Source organism: Callithrix jacchus, chromosome 21 (assembly GCF_049354715.1).
Source record: "Callithrix jacchus isolate 240 chromosome 21, calJac240_pri, whole genome shotgun sequence".
NCBI lineage: Eukaryota > Metazoa > Chordata > Mammalia > Primates > Cebidae > Callithrix > Callithrix jacchus.
In genome coordinates, this window is record NC_133522.1 from 46,634,835 (window position 1) to 46,650,775 (window position 15,941).

Sequence of the window (15,941 nt, forward strand, 5' to 3'; positions counted from 1 at the left end):
TTCAGTCTCTCTCTGTGTCCCAGGCTGCATGCAGTTCAGTGGCATGACCATAGCACACTGCAGCCTTGGTCTCCTGGGCTCAAGTGTCCCTCTTGCTTCAGCCTCCCCAGTTGCTGAGACTGCAGGCGCACCACTGCCATACTCAGCTAATTCTTTTACCTTTTGTGGAGACAGGATTTCACCATGTTGCTCAGGCAGATCTTGAACTCTAGGTTCAAGTAATCCTCCCATCTTGCCCACCTAAAGTCTGTAATTCCAGTCTTGTGCCACCATGCCCACGCCCATTCTCATCATCTTAAAGTTGAAGAATACTTTGGAGGTCACACAAGAACCTGCTATTCAGTGTGAGCTGGAATCATCCCAAAGGCAAATGCCATTTGCAGATGAGCTGACACTCTTTGCCTTGTTAGGTGACATAACCCTTCTGGGCCATCAGCCGCAGGCTCCTCAACCTGCATCCAGCCTCTAACTTCTACCCCAGAGACTATCTGACATGCTTGCCACGGACCCACTCCGAGGGTCAATCTGATTGTTGCTGAACAATCTTTGGTGCCCCCTCCTCTTTGGATGAGACCCTTGTCCTAACTGTCAGAATGGATGAGAACAAGGGTCTCATCCAATGAAATAAGACCAGAGCATCCACCCAGCTCTGGCCTTTTGGGATCCATAGCAGAATTTCCAGGGTTCCCCAGGGCAGCACAGCCAGCACCACAATAAAGGCAAGAGACAGCAGCTGCCACCATGTCCCATGACAGACTGGTAGCTCATAAGACTGGACAAGGGGCACTGTCTTGGTGTGAGTTCTCCAGAAGCAGATCCTAACTGGAGGAAAAGCCAATCTATAAAGAATGTAGACAGAAGCTGTTGACTGGGGGTGGAGCTTCAGAGCAGCGATGGGAAGTGACTGCAAATAGGCATGAGGGATATTTTGGGGTAGTTCTAAAAGGGCAATAGTTAAACAACTCTGAACTTGTTAAGAATCAGCAAATTATACAGTTAAAATAAGTGAATCCTATGCTATGTAAATCATAGCTCAGTAAAGATGTTAAAATATAAGAATGCATTTCAAAAGTAGGTAAGTGGCTAACAAACTGAGCCTTGTCAACTCCCAGCCTAGACCCCACCCTGCCTTGGACTGAAGTGACTTCACTTGGATCTGGGTCCTATAGGAGATGTCATGCCTCTGTCAACTGGCATTTTCGTCTTTGTTATATTCACAGCAAGTCCCCTGCCTGTGGAAATCATTAAATAAGTATTCGATGACTTGAACTCTGGTTGATGGATGCATTTCCCAGGACTTCAAAACGACGCCTTAAAGAAAGGTTTAACAGAGCCCTTCCGCCCAGATTGCCCCTTGCACGTGACTGATTCACAAGCACTAGGAAAAGTGCGATGACGTGGCTGTGAAAAAGAGACAAGACATTTACCTACAGACCCAGCAAGTCAATCTTCAGGAGAAAAATAGCAGCAGCGCATTGCACCATTGCCTCCCGATTTCCGGTGAGATGGCAGTGCCGCTCCAGAAGAACAGCCGTCCCCAACACCTGCTGCCCAGTAAGGCCAGAGGCAGCAGGCCCCTCTGCTGAAACTGTGAGATTACAGCCCACGTGGCTGAACTCGCAGACAACAAGGAGGGAAGGAGCTGCTTTTCATTGTAGTCTGAGTGTTATTGTGCATCTCCTTGTGGAACAGCAATCGTCAAACATAGCCTTCATCCTGATCCGATCTGCCATTCACCCTCTCAACAGTTCCTAAGGAGCTAGAACGTTGCACCCTCAGGACTGTGCACAGGAAGGAGGGTATGGTAATCGTCAAGGGGGAAAAAATTACCTTAGAAGGATTTAAATTGCTCCTACTCCAGAGATTTGCTGAAAAGGGGGAGAGAAGTCATGTAAAAAGAGATGAATTTATTAGACGTTCTTAACCCAGGAGGTCCCCAGTCTGTTCCTGATGGGTAGTTTGGTAAACCAGGAACACAAGAAGAAGGTTGGGTGGAGTGTTAGGCTTTGGAGTCAGAGAGATCTGCATTTGGATCCTGGCCCCACCCATAATTAGCTTCCCCAGGGCTAAACTCCCTGGACTTCGGTTCTCTCACTTGTACAGCTGAGATAATGAAAATTTTCTCAGCTGGATGCAGTGGCACACACCTATAGTCCCAACTACCCAAGAGCCTAAGACAGGAGGAGTTCAAGAACAGCCTGGGCAACATAGCAAGATCCCATTTCTATGAAATAAAAATTTAAAAACTCTCCAAGCATGGTGGTATGTGCCTGTACTTGTAGCTACTTAAGAGGCTGAGAATGGAGGATTGCTTGAGCCTGGGAGTCCAAGGCTGCAATGAACCATGATTGTGCCACTGCACTCCAGCCTGGGGAACAGAGCAAGACCCTGTCTCTGAAAAAATAAAAATAAATAAATATGTTTTAGCTAAACAATAATACTTTTTTTCACCTAGGGTCATTGTAGGTTTGCAATGAGAGGCTACACCATGATGGGGACATTGTGTAGGAGGTAGCGAAATGCCGCTGAAACCCCAGAGATGAACATTTTGTTCAGTTAATATAATGGAGGCCCTGGAACAGACTGTCATAAAATAACATGGGAAGGCTCAGTGTGTCCCTGGTCAGCGTTTCCCAAGTCCTTTCCACTGGGCTTGTACCAATCACTTTGACGCTACAGTGTGCAGAGTCACGGAACAAGAAACAGAGCCTCCATGTGATATTCAAATACAAACAGACTTTTTGAGGGCATTATCTACTAGGCAGAACCTCCAGATTAGTATCAGTGACTCTGCATTTCAAACATTAATTCAAATGATTGCTTCCTTTTTAAGCTTATACCTGCCAGGATTAAATCCTGACTTGACTCAGTCAAGTGTCCGATAACCTAGTAAATACTTGATGCTTGCTGAATTGTAATTGATTTAAGTATTCTCACAAGTTCACCCTCATGAAATCTTGAAAGTGTATTATAAAGAGTTTTAAGGTTCACCCATAAATGGGCTCATGTGGTATCAGATCCTTTCCTCCAGAAATTGGGAAGGGCGTCCTGGAGCAGCAGAACTGGGTGGTCCATGCTGGAGAAGAAGATAAAAGTCTGCAGAGAGAGAACAAAACCCGATGCAGACAGAACGGAGAAACCCTCATGGGTGAACCGGAGCCTGAGAGAGCAGTTAGTCAGCTCTGGGTCACTTTCCAGGCCAAGCCCGTCTTTCTCATTTTGGTTATTTGAGAAATCTTTCCCACAAACCTCTCTGTGGGCTGAGCCAGGAGGAGTAGATTGTGTTGAGGAGCCACCGGAAGTCAACTTCGCTGTCGGCCTTGGCCTTTCTCACTTCTTAGTGCCCTTAGATTGTGATTCACCCTCACTGTGTTCTTCAAATGAGGCATCCTTGCTTCAGCAAAAAGAGAATATTTCTTCCTCATCTCCCATCTTCCTGGTATCAGAGAGTAGAAGAGTTAGCTTACAAGGAGAAAAACAAGACATCAGAAAGAGGCTTTGAGGTTTCCAGGGGAATTATCACTGAATAAGTAAAAAGTGAAGTATTCTTTAGATGTGAGGAGACAGCCAGGGAGGAGCAGAAATAGATATAACCAGAGACACAGAATCAGATCATAGAAATATAGCAAATCAAGTGAGAGTCAGAAATTGTTACCATCTGACCTCACGAACTGCCACATCTCAAGTACTCAGTCTTAGCAAGAATACGTTCTCCCCTTCCATGCAGGTACTCAGGTCAAAGAAGCACCATCGCACCAGAGTGGATGAAGGAAGTCTTCACACTCAGTTAACCCAGCACACATATTTTCAGACCGGGAGTCCATACACTCCACCCTCACACTGTGCCCGACAAGCAGGCAATGAATCCTGAGCCACAGCTCTCACCAAGCGATCACACCATGGCTCCCAAAATTCCCTTCCACCACCTGTGCTCTCTTTCTGGATACATGTGAACCATGACTACCCCACCCTCATGGCATGGCCATTTGTGGGGCACAGAAGGAGAAGATGGAACTTGGTTAGGATTACTAGCTTTCGAAGCAACTTTGAGAGTTCGACTGCATAGGTCCAGACAATGAATATATAGGTCTGAAGCGCAAAGTACAGCAGGAAATAGAAAGTTATGGGCATGCATTTACCATTCTGGAGGATGGTGTAGAATAAAGATAGAGGAAATGCATTTACCATTCTGGAAGCTGGTGTACAATAGAGATAGAGGAAATGCATTTACCATTCTGGAAGCTGGGGTAGAATAAAGATAGAGGAAAGCCTTGGTTTGAACTTCAGGGAATTCACTTAAAGGTCATGCACAACCCGGCTGAAATAGAGACTAGAAAAATTAAAAAGGCAGAAGAAAGTGGGAAGTTGGAAGCTAAAGCAAGAGATTGTTTCGATAAAGAGAGCATGGTCGCCAGTGTTGGAAACTGTTGTGAGGATTAAAATTGTCTGCTGGATTCAGCAATCTGGACATCACTGGTGATCCTGGAATAAACCGCTTTAGTCAAAGGAATGGCAGATTGAAACTCCCCAGGTGTTGAGGGAGTGTAGGCAGGGACATGAGTAAGTGGGTTTCGACATGTCTTCAGAGAGCTCCGGCTTTGAAATGTGAGGGGAAATACAAAAAGCCCCTTTGCGTAAAAAATAAAGCCTAACATATCCTAAAGATTATAATAGAGATGATGGTTGGGAACAGCACAAATGAAACACCGTTTCATCCTATTACAGGCTAGGGAGGAGTTGATTGGATTTGAACCCACATATCTTTGACCTAAAAGCCACAGTTGGGCAAGAGAACTTATGAGACTACAGATATGTTCATTAACCTAAATAACTGTGGTATGTGAAGACAGGGGTATTATTTAGGATTTGTTCGTTCTTGTTTCTCTAGTTCCTCGAGGTCTGACCTCAGATTGTCTGTTTGTGCTCTCTCAGACTTTGTGATGTGGGCATTTCATGGGGTGAACTTGCCTCTTAGCACGAGTCTTGCTGCATCTCAGTGGTTTCGATGAGTTGTGTCACTATTACCATTCAGTTCAAAGAAGTTTTAAATTTCCATCTTGATTTCCTTGTTAACCTAAAGATCATTCAGGAGCAGGTTATTTAATTTCCATATGTTTGTCTACTTTTGAGGGTTTCTTTTGGAGTTACTTTCCAGCTTTATGAGGGGTATGAGGCAGGCTCAGTTCCCTGAATCTTTTGGTCTCTTGCAGTTTTCCAGCGGCCATCAAGGCAGCTGAAATTTCCTGGGGCAGCCAAGCAACCACAGAATACCCAAGAGGAAGCAGAAAGCATAGGCATTAATAGAAGCACATGTGACCAAAATGCAACTGGAGCCTGCTAAACCAGAGCTTTGTCTGTGGTCTGCAGCATGGGCTGGGGTGTGCCAACTGTAATGCTCTTGTGCACGAAGAACCACAGAATACCCAAGAGGAAGCAGAAAGCACAGGCATTAATAGAAGCACATGTGACCAAAATGCAACTGGAGCCTGCTAAACCAGAGCTTTATCTGTGGTCTGCAGCATGGGCTGGGGTGTGCCAACTGTAATGCTCTTGTGCACGAAGAACCACAGAATACCCAAGAGGAAGCAGAAAGCACAGGCATTAATAGAAGCACATGTGACCAAAATGCAACTGGAGCCTGCTAAACCAGAGCTTTATCTGTGGTCTGCAGCACGGGCTGGGGCGTGCCAAGTGTAATGCTCTTGTGCACGAAGAACCACAGAACCATGCAGACTCTCTGGCTGTGCACAGGTCCAGTTGCGTATTTCTTAACCCCTTTAGTGACGTTTTTCAATATTTAATCTCAAACTAAAATTCTTAATTGCTTACTATTGCTGTCACTAAAAATGCAGGAATAATCCATATGGAAGTCCCACCCCTTAGCAGTAGAGAAAGGACCAAAGTTAGAAGTGCAGAATTTCTCTTGAAAAGATATGCTCTGACAAAAGAAACATGGCTTTGTCTGCATTACATCTAATAGCTATTTTAAATGCTCACGTAAACACATAGATTGATGAGGAAGGGAGCTGCCCATCTCCATTGTGGTGACACTAAAGGCTTAATGGCAACACTGACACATACGTAGTTCATTGATGTCAAGGGATTTTAGTTAATCATGAAGAAAAGCGGGAAAAGGATATAATGGAAAACGAAGATGGGATGTTGACCTGCCGATGCCATTGACTTGGAACCACACCCTGACAACCACAGAGGCAGAAATAAAAACAGTAGGACCAACCACAAGGGGCAAGCAGGTAATCCAGCTAACAGGAGGCAGAAGAGTTAACCGAAATGTCAGCTTCATGGACTGACCTTCGATGACCTCATGGCAAAGGAAAATATGGAGAAGGCCATTGATCTCGTATTCTTATTCATGGAAAACAGCAACTGGCGAGGTGATTACAAGGTTTGAAAATGTGACGGCAATTTCCAAGTTCAGGATATAAACAAGTGAAGACAAGCCCTTGAGAAGAGCCACGTATCAAATCTTCTAAGCATGACTTGATCTGCTTTAGAAAGAAGATGCCGAAATGCTCTAGCCCAGTGATGCAAACAGTGAGATCTGACAGCGTAGGGGCTGAATGGAGGGGAGAGGTCGTTCTCCACCTTCAGATCATTGCCATTTTGTTATTTCCAGTTGCCAAAAAAAGAAAAAAGATAACCCCAATCTAAACAATGTTTGTACATGATGAAGGGCCTATCAGTTGGTCATTTTCTCTGAACAAATAGGAAGGGACAGACTGACATGAAATAAGGCTATTTTCCCCCTGAACAAAGCTCATTTCTTTCAACCAGTCAGCCCCCAGGGCTGACACAGATAATGCCTCAAAGGCCGGCTGCCCCTTGCATAGTCACAAGAATCTATTCAGCAAATATAAGCAAATGTAGGTCCCTTTATCTCCCAGGATAAGGCCAGTACCAACCCTCTGCCAGAAAAATTAAAAGACAAAATTTTCCACCACTAATCAAATCTCTTCCACGTAATGAACACCGCTGTCTTCCAGGGCAACTGTGATTACGTCCGTTTTCCAAAAGAAATCCTGAGAAGGTGATAACAATGGAAGTGTCATAGGCACCCAGGGTGTGTCTCCTTGTTTTCAGAGTATTTTTCCTCTGTGATGGCCATTTGCTTTGTGGTTTACAATAAGTTCATAAGGTGGACAGGATAGGAAATAGGAGTTTAGGGATTTGGGTTTTCATACTGTTCCTGAAGTCAGGTGATGTGTGTTCAAACTGAACACACACCTCTAGCGACCTTTAGCAAAGTTCTCAACCTTTCTGTGACTCAGTTTGCTCATCTGTAAAGGAAGAGGATTAGTGTGAGAATGAAGTGTGACGATGAAAGATCCTATACAGTGCCTGGCATTTAGAAGTGCTCAATAGTGGCCGGGCGCGGTGGCTCAAGCCTGTATTCCAGCACTTTGGGAGGCCGAGGCGGATGGATCACAAGGTCGAGAGATCGAGACCATCCTGGTCAACATGGTGAAACCCCGTCTCTACTAACAATACACAAAATTAGCTGGGCATGGTGGTGCGTGCCTGTAATCCCAGCTACTCGGGAGGCTGAGGCAGGAGAATTGCCTGAACCCAGGAGACTGAGGTTGTGGTGAGCCGAGATCACGCCATTGCTCTCCAGCCTGGGTAACAAGAGTGAAACTCCGTCTCAAAAAAAAAGAAGTGCTCAATAGTTTGCATCCATCATCATTCCACCTGTCACTCCCGTGGCTGTCATCACGGATGAGGCAACATGGCTGATATCCCTGAGATCCCAAAGTCAGAGATGCAACCACAGGCAGAATCCACAGCTCCTGATTCCAATCTATGGCCCCTTCCCATCTGCTATAGAAACAATATCAAAACAGCAAAATCCGTTTCTAAAAGGTGGGAATAATGTGTGGAACATGTTTTCTAAATGAATGAAAGTGAAAGAGATGTACAAAAGAGGAGAGGTGTGATCCGAAGCTTGAGCAAAGGCTCAGAACGGGTCCGGATTTGTCCTCAGTTCTGTCCCGCACCATGTGATGATGAACTTGAGATGTCAAGAGGCTAGATGCCCTTCCTACCCGCAAATGAGAAGAGGGAGTGGTTGATCCTCTGCACCAAAAGGGACAATAACAGGAGGAAAGAACTCCACTGTGATCGGCCGTAGAGACCTTCACAGACTCCCAGGAACCCAAGTCACACCCCAAGGGGATACATTTTTTTCTTATTAAGCAATGTTGCTGGTTCGTCTTAGAAATGAATCTATTTTCTGTTGAGTCTAGAGATTATATCCCTATATTTATTTTTTAGAGACCCAAATAATATTTCTAAAGGTCTCAGTAAACTAAAATTTTTCCAAAATATAACTAGAATACACCTAGGAGAAAAAAAAATCAAAACAAAATTCTACACATAGCTTCAAGCTCACTCTTTTTTGAAATTCTTTAGAGCTGATTCTGAACCCTGGAGGTGAATTTCATAGCCTTTAAAATCATGCCATTCACCTATTCAATAGGTAAGGATTGAAATCTCATTCAGCCAAATAATGGGTTATTCTTATTTAAAGATATGCAGTAAATTAGATTTTTTTTTTTTTTTTTGGTGCCAACAATTAGGAATACATACTTCCTGTTTCTAAGCAATTTCAGGTTTAATTAGGATTCTCTAAGCCCCATTTGTCTTAACAATTTGACAGTTCCAGCTTCCCCTTCCACACCCACACTTTTCCTTTTTTACACTCTCCCCCATTTGTAGTATTTTATTCCACATAAATGCCAGGAGGGAAAGGGAGGAAAGCTTAAGTGCAAATCAGATCACTTGTTTCTTCTCTGGAACACGCCACTTTCACGGCACCTATGATAAAAGGTTATTTTCCCTTGACTGACAATTATCTCTAAGCTAATTATTAAAGTGCCGTATTAAAATGTGCGTGTTTGGGGGACTTCCAAGGGAAGCAGTGATGAAATCCCCTGGAAGAAGAATATGACATCAGAGGAGAACTGTGCAGGAGAGCGCCCTGTTTGTCCATTTAAATTAGTTTCATCATCCATAACAAGTGTTTAAAAAGCAGAAAAGCAAGCGTGATGCATAATGCATTGTGTCATGATGCATAATAATTAGGCCTGCTCCCCGCCACCCCATCTCCCAAGACTTAAAAATCTCTCCGAGTAAGCATTTTGTTCTAAAGGCTTTGACAAAAATGCCATTTAGGGACTTTCAAATTTACAGCTAGGCAATTTGTCATCATTTATATGAGAGGGGAGAAGGTAGAAGGAATATAACACTGCATGGTCCATCACTTCAAGAACCTCCCGGTGATGAAAGCTCCCTGGGCCTCAGCATGGTAAAGGGACACCTGCTGGTCCGGGCAACACTGCCTGGATGGAGTCACCCTGCCCCTATGCGATGTGTTGTTGTGTTGTGTTCTTTTTTAAAAAAAAGGCAAAGTCACTTAAGATATTTATCCCATGCTTTAACACTTAGTCCAGGAAAGCCAAAGTTACTTGAAGGTTTACACATCAATTTTCAGCTTTGTACATGTTCCTTCTTCTCCAACCCTGCATGGATGCTGAGGTTAAGAACAGGAGAACAATTAAAAATATTCTTTACTCTAAAATAGAATTTTCTTGAAGATGTTATAAAATCTAAGAGAACAACTAAATTTAGATAATGCTAAAACACAGCTGAACCAAAATGGAAAGAGATGGTCTTCAGAATGAGACACTGTTACCTTAAAATAACCACATAATTATTTTATAAAAAAGAGCTTTTTCTAAATTTAAAATAAAATTTAGATCTGAGGTACAAATGTAGCATTCCCTGTTGAAGTATGAAAAGAAACCAGGATTTGAGGTCTGATAAGCCATACAGGGATCTCATCTACACAACGTTCATCCACCCATTTGCACAACACAGACTAAGAATCCTAAGGTACGTTGGATTCTTCACTGGGGCTCAGGGCTATTTGCCCAAGAAAACCCAACTGAGGAATAACGAGGACCAGAAAGCTGATTATTTTAGGACTGGTTAGAAAGGGTTAATGTAAATAATTTAATGATTTATGGAGTCCAAAAGACAGACTCAAGTGACCAGAAAAATTCTCTTTCAGCTAATTTAACATTTTACCATAATTGAACACAGATTGCCTCAAACCATGGTACTGTGCTGGGCTACACTTAGGCCGAGGAGCTTTTTGGCCTTGTGTGATTCTGCCCCAGACAGTGGGGGCAGTCTATGTCATCAAAACTCATTATTAGATTTTCACTCTATAAGATGTTGAGTTTCAGAGAAAAAAAACAAGGGCCAAATACATAATGGTTATGTATATGTTTCCAGTTCCAGTCATATTTAGTGTTCATTGAGCCATAAATTTAGGAACATTGTGCTAATACCATGTAATCACTAATTCTCCCAAATTTCTAGTGTAAAAAAAAAAAAAAAAAAAAAAAAACCCTTCTCAGTCAACTAACGAGATCACTCTGGGCCAACCTATTGGGATATATCACTCAATCAAGCATGGATATATTGATTTGCATTGGCTTATCTGTGAATTTCTAATTTCTTCCAACATTCTTCTTCCTAATACATTTGCCATGATGGAAACTGTCTAGAGCTGGGAGATAGGCCAGCTTGGTTTGGGTTCCAGCTCCTTCCAAATTGTATTGTGCCTTATTAAAGAAGCCACTGTATATTTTTAATCTTCACTCCCCTCTTATCTTTCAGATAGAAGATTTTGACAGGTGATTACCAAAGGTCCTTCCATGTCTAACTAGGACTCTGGGGCCTTAAGTCCCAAAGAGCAGGATGTCATCATTAGAAATCAGATATGGCAGGAAGTTGACAATTTGTGGAGAAAAATAATATCTGTAGGGACATATAAATAAGGCCCCCTGCATGTGACCAGAACTAGAAACACCTCTTGGGTAAAAAATTAGGGTCATACTCAGCAATCTCATTACTGGGTATTACCCAAAGGATTATAAATCATTCTATAAAGACACATGCACACACACATGTTTATTACAGCACTATTTACAATAGCAAAAACTTGGAACCAACCCAAATGCCCATCAATGATAGACTGGATAAAGACAATGTGGCACATATACACCGTGGAATACTATGCAGCCATAAAAAAGAATGAGTTCATGTCCTTTGCAGGGACATGGATAAAGCTGGAAGCCATCATTCTCAGCAAACTAAGATAGGAACAGAGAAGCAAACACTACATGTTCTCGCTCATAAATGGGAGCTGAACAATGAGAACACATGGACCCAGGAAGGGGAACATCACACACCAGGACCTGTCAGGGGTAGGAGGGAAGGGGAGGGAAAGTATTTGAACAAATACCTAATGCACACAGGGCTTAAAATCTAGATGATGGGTTGATAAGTGCAGAAAACCACCATGGCACATGTATATCTATGTTATAATCTTGCATATTCTGCACATGTACCCCAAAACTTAAAGTAAATTTTTTAAAAATTAGGCTTATAGGAACCCTTTTGAAGATGGACGAATAGGAACAGCTCTGGAGTGCAGTTCTCGGCGAGAATGCAGAGGGTGAGTGACCACAGCATTTCCAAATGAGTTTTTACTGCCCACAGACAGTGGGAGATTCCCAGGCAGAAAAGCACCATGAGTCTCCACCATGGCTATTTCATCTGGTGCAGCAGGATACAGCACAAAAACACACACAAATCTGGGTGGCCCCTGGAATGCCTGGGAGACACAGTCACCCATTCAACTGAAAAAAAGGAGGCTGAAACAGGGAGCCAGGTGATTTGGCTCGGCGGTCCCACTCCAACGAAGACCAGCAATCTGAAACGCTCTGGATTGAGAGTTTCATAGCAAGCACAGCTGGATGGACCTGGGATGGTCCAGCTCTGTGGGGGGAAGGGTGTCTGCCATTACTGAGGCAGTCCACCACTACCAAGGCAGTCCGCCATTACCAAGGCAATCCACCATTACTGAGGCAGTCCGCCATTACTGAGGCAGTCTGCCATTACTGAGGCAATCTGCTATTACCAAGGCAGTCCACCATTAGGGAGAGAATCCGCCATTACTGAGGCAGACTGCCATTACCAAGGCAATTCTAACTATACCTCTATAAACAAAACCACAAGGAAGTTCACACAGCAGCTGGGCAGAGCCCACAGCAGCTGAGCAATGTCTCTGCTGGCAGTCTGTGACTAGGTTAACTCCTTGCTGGGCAGGGCATCTCTGAAAAAAAGACAGCAGCATGTCAGGAACTTACAAATAAAGCCCCACCTTCCCAGGACAGAGCACCTGGAAAAAAAAAGGCAGTTATGAGCTCCACTGCAGCAGACTTAAAAGTATCTGCTCAGCAGCTCTGAATGGAACAATGGAGCTCACAGCTCAGCACTTGAGCTCCTATAAGGGTCAGACTGTCTCCTCAAGCAGCTCCCCCAACCCCCATATATCCAAATAGACACCTCATAAAGGAGAGCTCAGGCTGACACCTAGCAGGTATCCTTCTGGGACAAACATAACAGAAGAAGAAACTGGGCAGCAGCCACTACTGTTCTGCACCCACCACAGGTGATCTCCAGGCAAGCAGGGTCTGGAGTGGACCTCCAGCAGTCCTGCAGCAGAGGGGCCTGACTATTAGAAGGAAAACTAAGAAACAGAAAGAAATAACTTCATCATCAACAAAAAGGATAACCACTCCGAAACCCCACCCAAAAGTCACCAACTGCAAAGACCACAGGTAGGCAAATCCACAAAGATGGGAAGAAATCAGCACACAAAGGATGAAAACACCCAAAACCAGAATGCCTCTCCTCCTCTAAGGGATCACAACTCCTCACCAGCAAGGAAATAAGACTGGATGGAGAATGAGTGTGATAAATTGACAGAAAGAGGCTTCAGAAAGTGGGTAATAACAAACTTCTCTGAGCTAAAAGAACATGTTCTAACCCAATGCAAAGAAACTAAGAACCTTGAAAAAAAGGTCTGATGAAATGCTAATGAGAATAAACAGCTTGGAGAAGAATATAAATGAATTGATGGACCTGAAAAACACAACACAAGAACTTCACGAAGCATACATAAGTTTCAACAGCTGAATTGACCAAGCAGAAGAAAGGATATCAGAGATTGAAGATCAACTCAATGAAATAAAACAAGAAGGCAAGATCAGGGAAAAAAGAGTAAACAAAAATGAACAAAGCATCCAAGAAATATGGGATTATGTGAAAAGACCTAATCTACATTTGATAGGTGTTCCTGAATGTGACGGAGAAATACCTAATGTGGATGACGGGGGGTGGATGCAGCAAACCGCCATGGCACGTGCATACCTGTGTAACAAACCTGCAGGATCTGCATATGTACCCCAGAACTTAAAGTATAATTTTAAAAAATTTAAATGTGTATCAACAGAAAGTGCATAAATAATGATAAATTTATAAAGTGGCATACAACAATCAAAACGAATAAACTAGAACTACACATGTCGAAATGGACGATGCCAAAGAAATGTTTACTGACAAATAAAAGGAAAAGAAAGATTAATCTTCACACACACATTCAACGTGTGTGTGTGTATAAGTGTGCAAGATGAGAAGAGAAAGGAAGAGAGACAATAAGTCCAAAAAAAGATAAACCATAAAAGGAACCCAGTCAGTTTCTCAACAAAAAAACAAGGCCACAAATGTGAAATATGAAATGAATTGTCAATTATTTTGAGGTTCAAGCTATACTAAACTGAATCCTGTAAATCTCAATTCAAGGTGTTTAAGACTTTGGAAATTCACAACGAGGAATACATTTTTATACTTAAAATGTTTCTTTATGTGAATGAGGAAAAATGGACATTTGGGTGACATTTAGTTATACTACATAAAAACAATATTTATACCTCTCCTTAACCCTTCATTTCCAGGTTCCTGTAGAACCCAAATAGCTTTATACTAACAGGAACCAAAAGTGAGTGCAGTGATGTGTAAAGCAATAGATGGCGATTGCGACAGTGAAGCCTCAGCCAAGTTCACGCTGTCAATATTACATTTTTGCATGCTTTAATTTCAAGAGAAATGCAAAAACCAGAAGAAACTAAACTTGTCAGTCATGAGTCGACTGAAGCTGATTACCCCACCAGGATGTGCCCTCTGATCTGCACACAGTGCAATGCAGTCAGGTTTCGGCATCTCTTGGATTATGCTGTGATAAAATTATAGAGTAATTCTCATCAGGTGTTATAAAATCACTGTCAGTGACTCCATTCTGGCACATAGTTTGCAGAGAGGCAGATTTCATAAAGTCTCAAAAGAAAAAAAAATCAAGTAGGCAGTATTGGCAGTAATTCAACATATAAGGATACAAAATCTATCCACACCCCTAGTTTAATGGTAAACTCATATTGTGGGTCACTGCCATGGGGATAATCTAGACCTGATTTCACCAGCAGTCATGCTTGAATCATGTCCACTGGGCTCCCTCTCTCTCCCAGCCTCCCACCTCTGTCAGCACCCAGCCACCAGCACTGTCCTGGTGGCAGGTCATCTCACTCCTGCACAGCACCAGGGAAGTAGCCTTTGCTTGGCCACCCTTCCACCAATGCTCTCTGCTCTCCCATGTGCTGCTGCCAAAAATACTGTATTGATTGCAAAAATGTAGATGATCGTGTTAACACACAAATCTTCAATTCAATTCCAACTGAATTTGAATTCAAATCCTTCCGTAATCTGCTGCTTATCCCATTTTTATTGATGATTTTTATTTATTTGAGATAGGACCTCACTTCTTTCACCGAGGATGGAATGCAGTGGCACAAACATGGTTCTCTGCAACCTCAACCTCCCAGGCTCAAGCAATTCTCCCATCTCAGCTTCCTGAGTAGCTGGGACCACAAGTGCATGCCACCATGCCAACTTTTTAAAAAATGTTTTTGTAGAGATTGGGTCTCACCACATTACCCAGGTTGGTCTTGAACTCCTGGACTCAAGCAATCTTCCCACCTTGGCTACCTCAAAGTGCTGGGATAACAGACATGAGCCACCTCACCTGGTCCCTATCCCATTTTTAGATGTGTCTTCCACTATGACTTTGCACAGAACCTTAATGGAATTCAGTGTCTCTCCCTCCACACCCAAAGACTTCCCTCCTTTTCCTCTTTTCTCCTGCCAATCTTTTCACTGCCCACCTTGCCCAGTCAAAAGCATATACAACCTTAAAAGTGAAGTTTTGAAATCCCCTTCTCATTGAAGCCCTTTTTAAACAGGCTAATCTGAAGTTGTTTTCTGCTTCCACAAACACTGCAGAGCTTTTTCTGTGTGTACACCCTTCTGAAGTCGTGAGCATGTCCTATGTCCTGGAGACTTTGCCATCACCTACAAAAGAGGAAGTTGTTTTGCTTCTTGGACAGCTCTTAATAAAGTGGTTTTTACTCATTTATTCAACAAATATGGAGGGAGCAACGTACGTGTCAGTCCTTGTGCTAATAACTGAAAATACTACTATGGGCAAAGCAAAATCCCTGCTTTCACGGATGTTACAGTTTGGCGCATACACCACAGGTGTTCAGTAAACATGTCCTAAAAAAATTTTAGAAATTTTAGAACCAAATATTTTTGTATGCCCTGAAGTATATATAACATATCAGAAATTACATGGGTAGTCAACGAAGTTTTTTAAAAAGTAACGTGTTTTATTATGTCCTTATATAGGTGGGGTGAGAGTTGGGAATTCTAGGGCATAATGCTTGTTGATCTTTCTTTTTTTTGAGACAGAGTTTCGCTCTTGTTACCCAGGATGGAGTGCAATGGCGTGATCTCGGCTCACCGCAACCTCCACCTCCTGGGTTCAGGCAATTCTCCTGCTTCAGCCTTCCAAGTAGCTGGGATTACAGGCACGCACCACCACGCCCAGCTAATTTTTTGTATTGTTAGTAGAGACGGGGTTTCACCATGTTGACCAGGATGGTCTCGATCTCTTG

General features: G+C 43.0%; 1 protein-coding gene across 2 annotated transcripts in view; it reads right to left on the reverse strand.

Annotated features, from left to right (window-relative positions):
• Nucleotides 1-15,941, reverse strand: part of DSCAM (DS cell adhesion molecule) — an 802,011-nt gene that overhangs the window by 766,501 nt on the left and 19,569 nt on the right. The window lies entirely within an intron of this gene.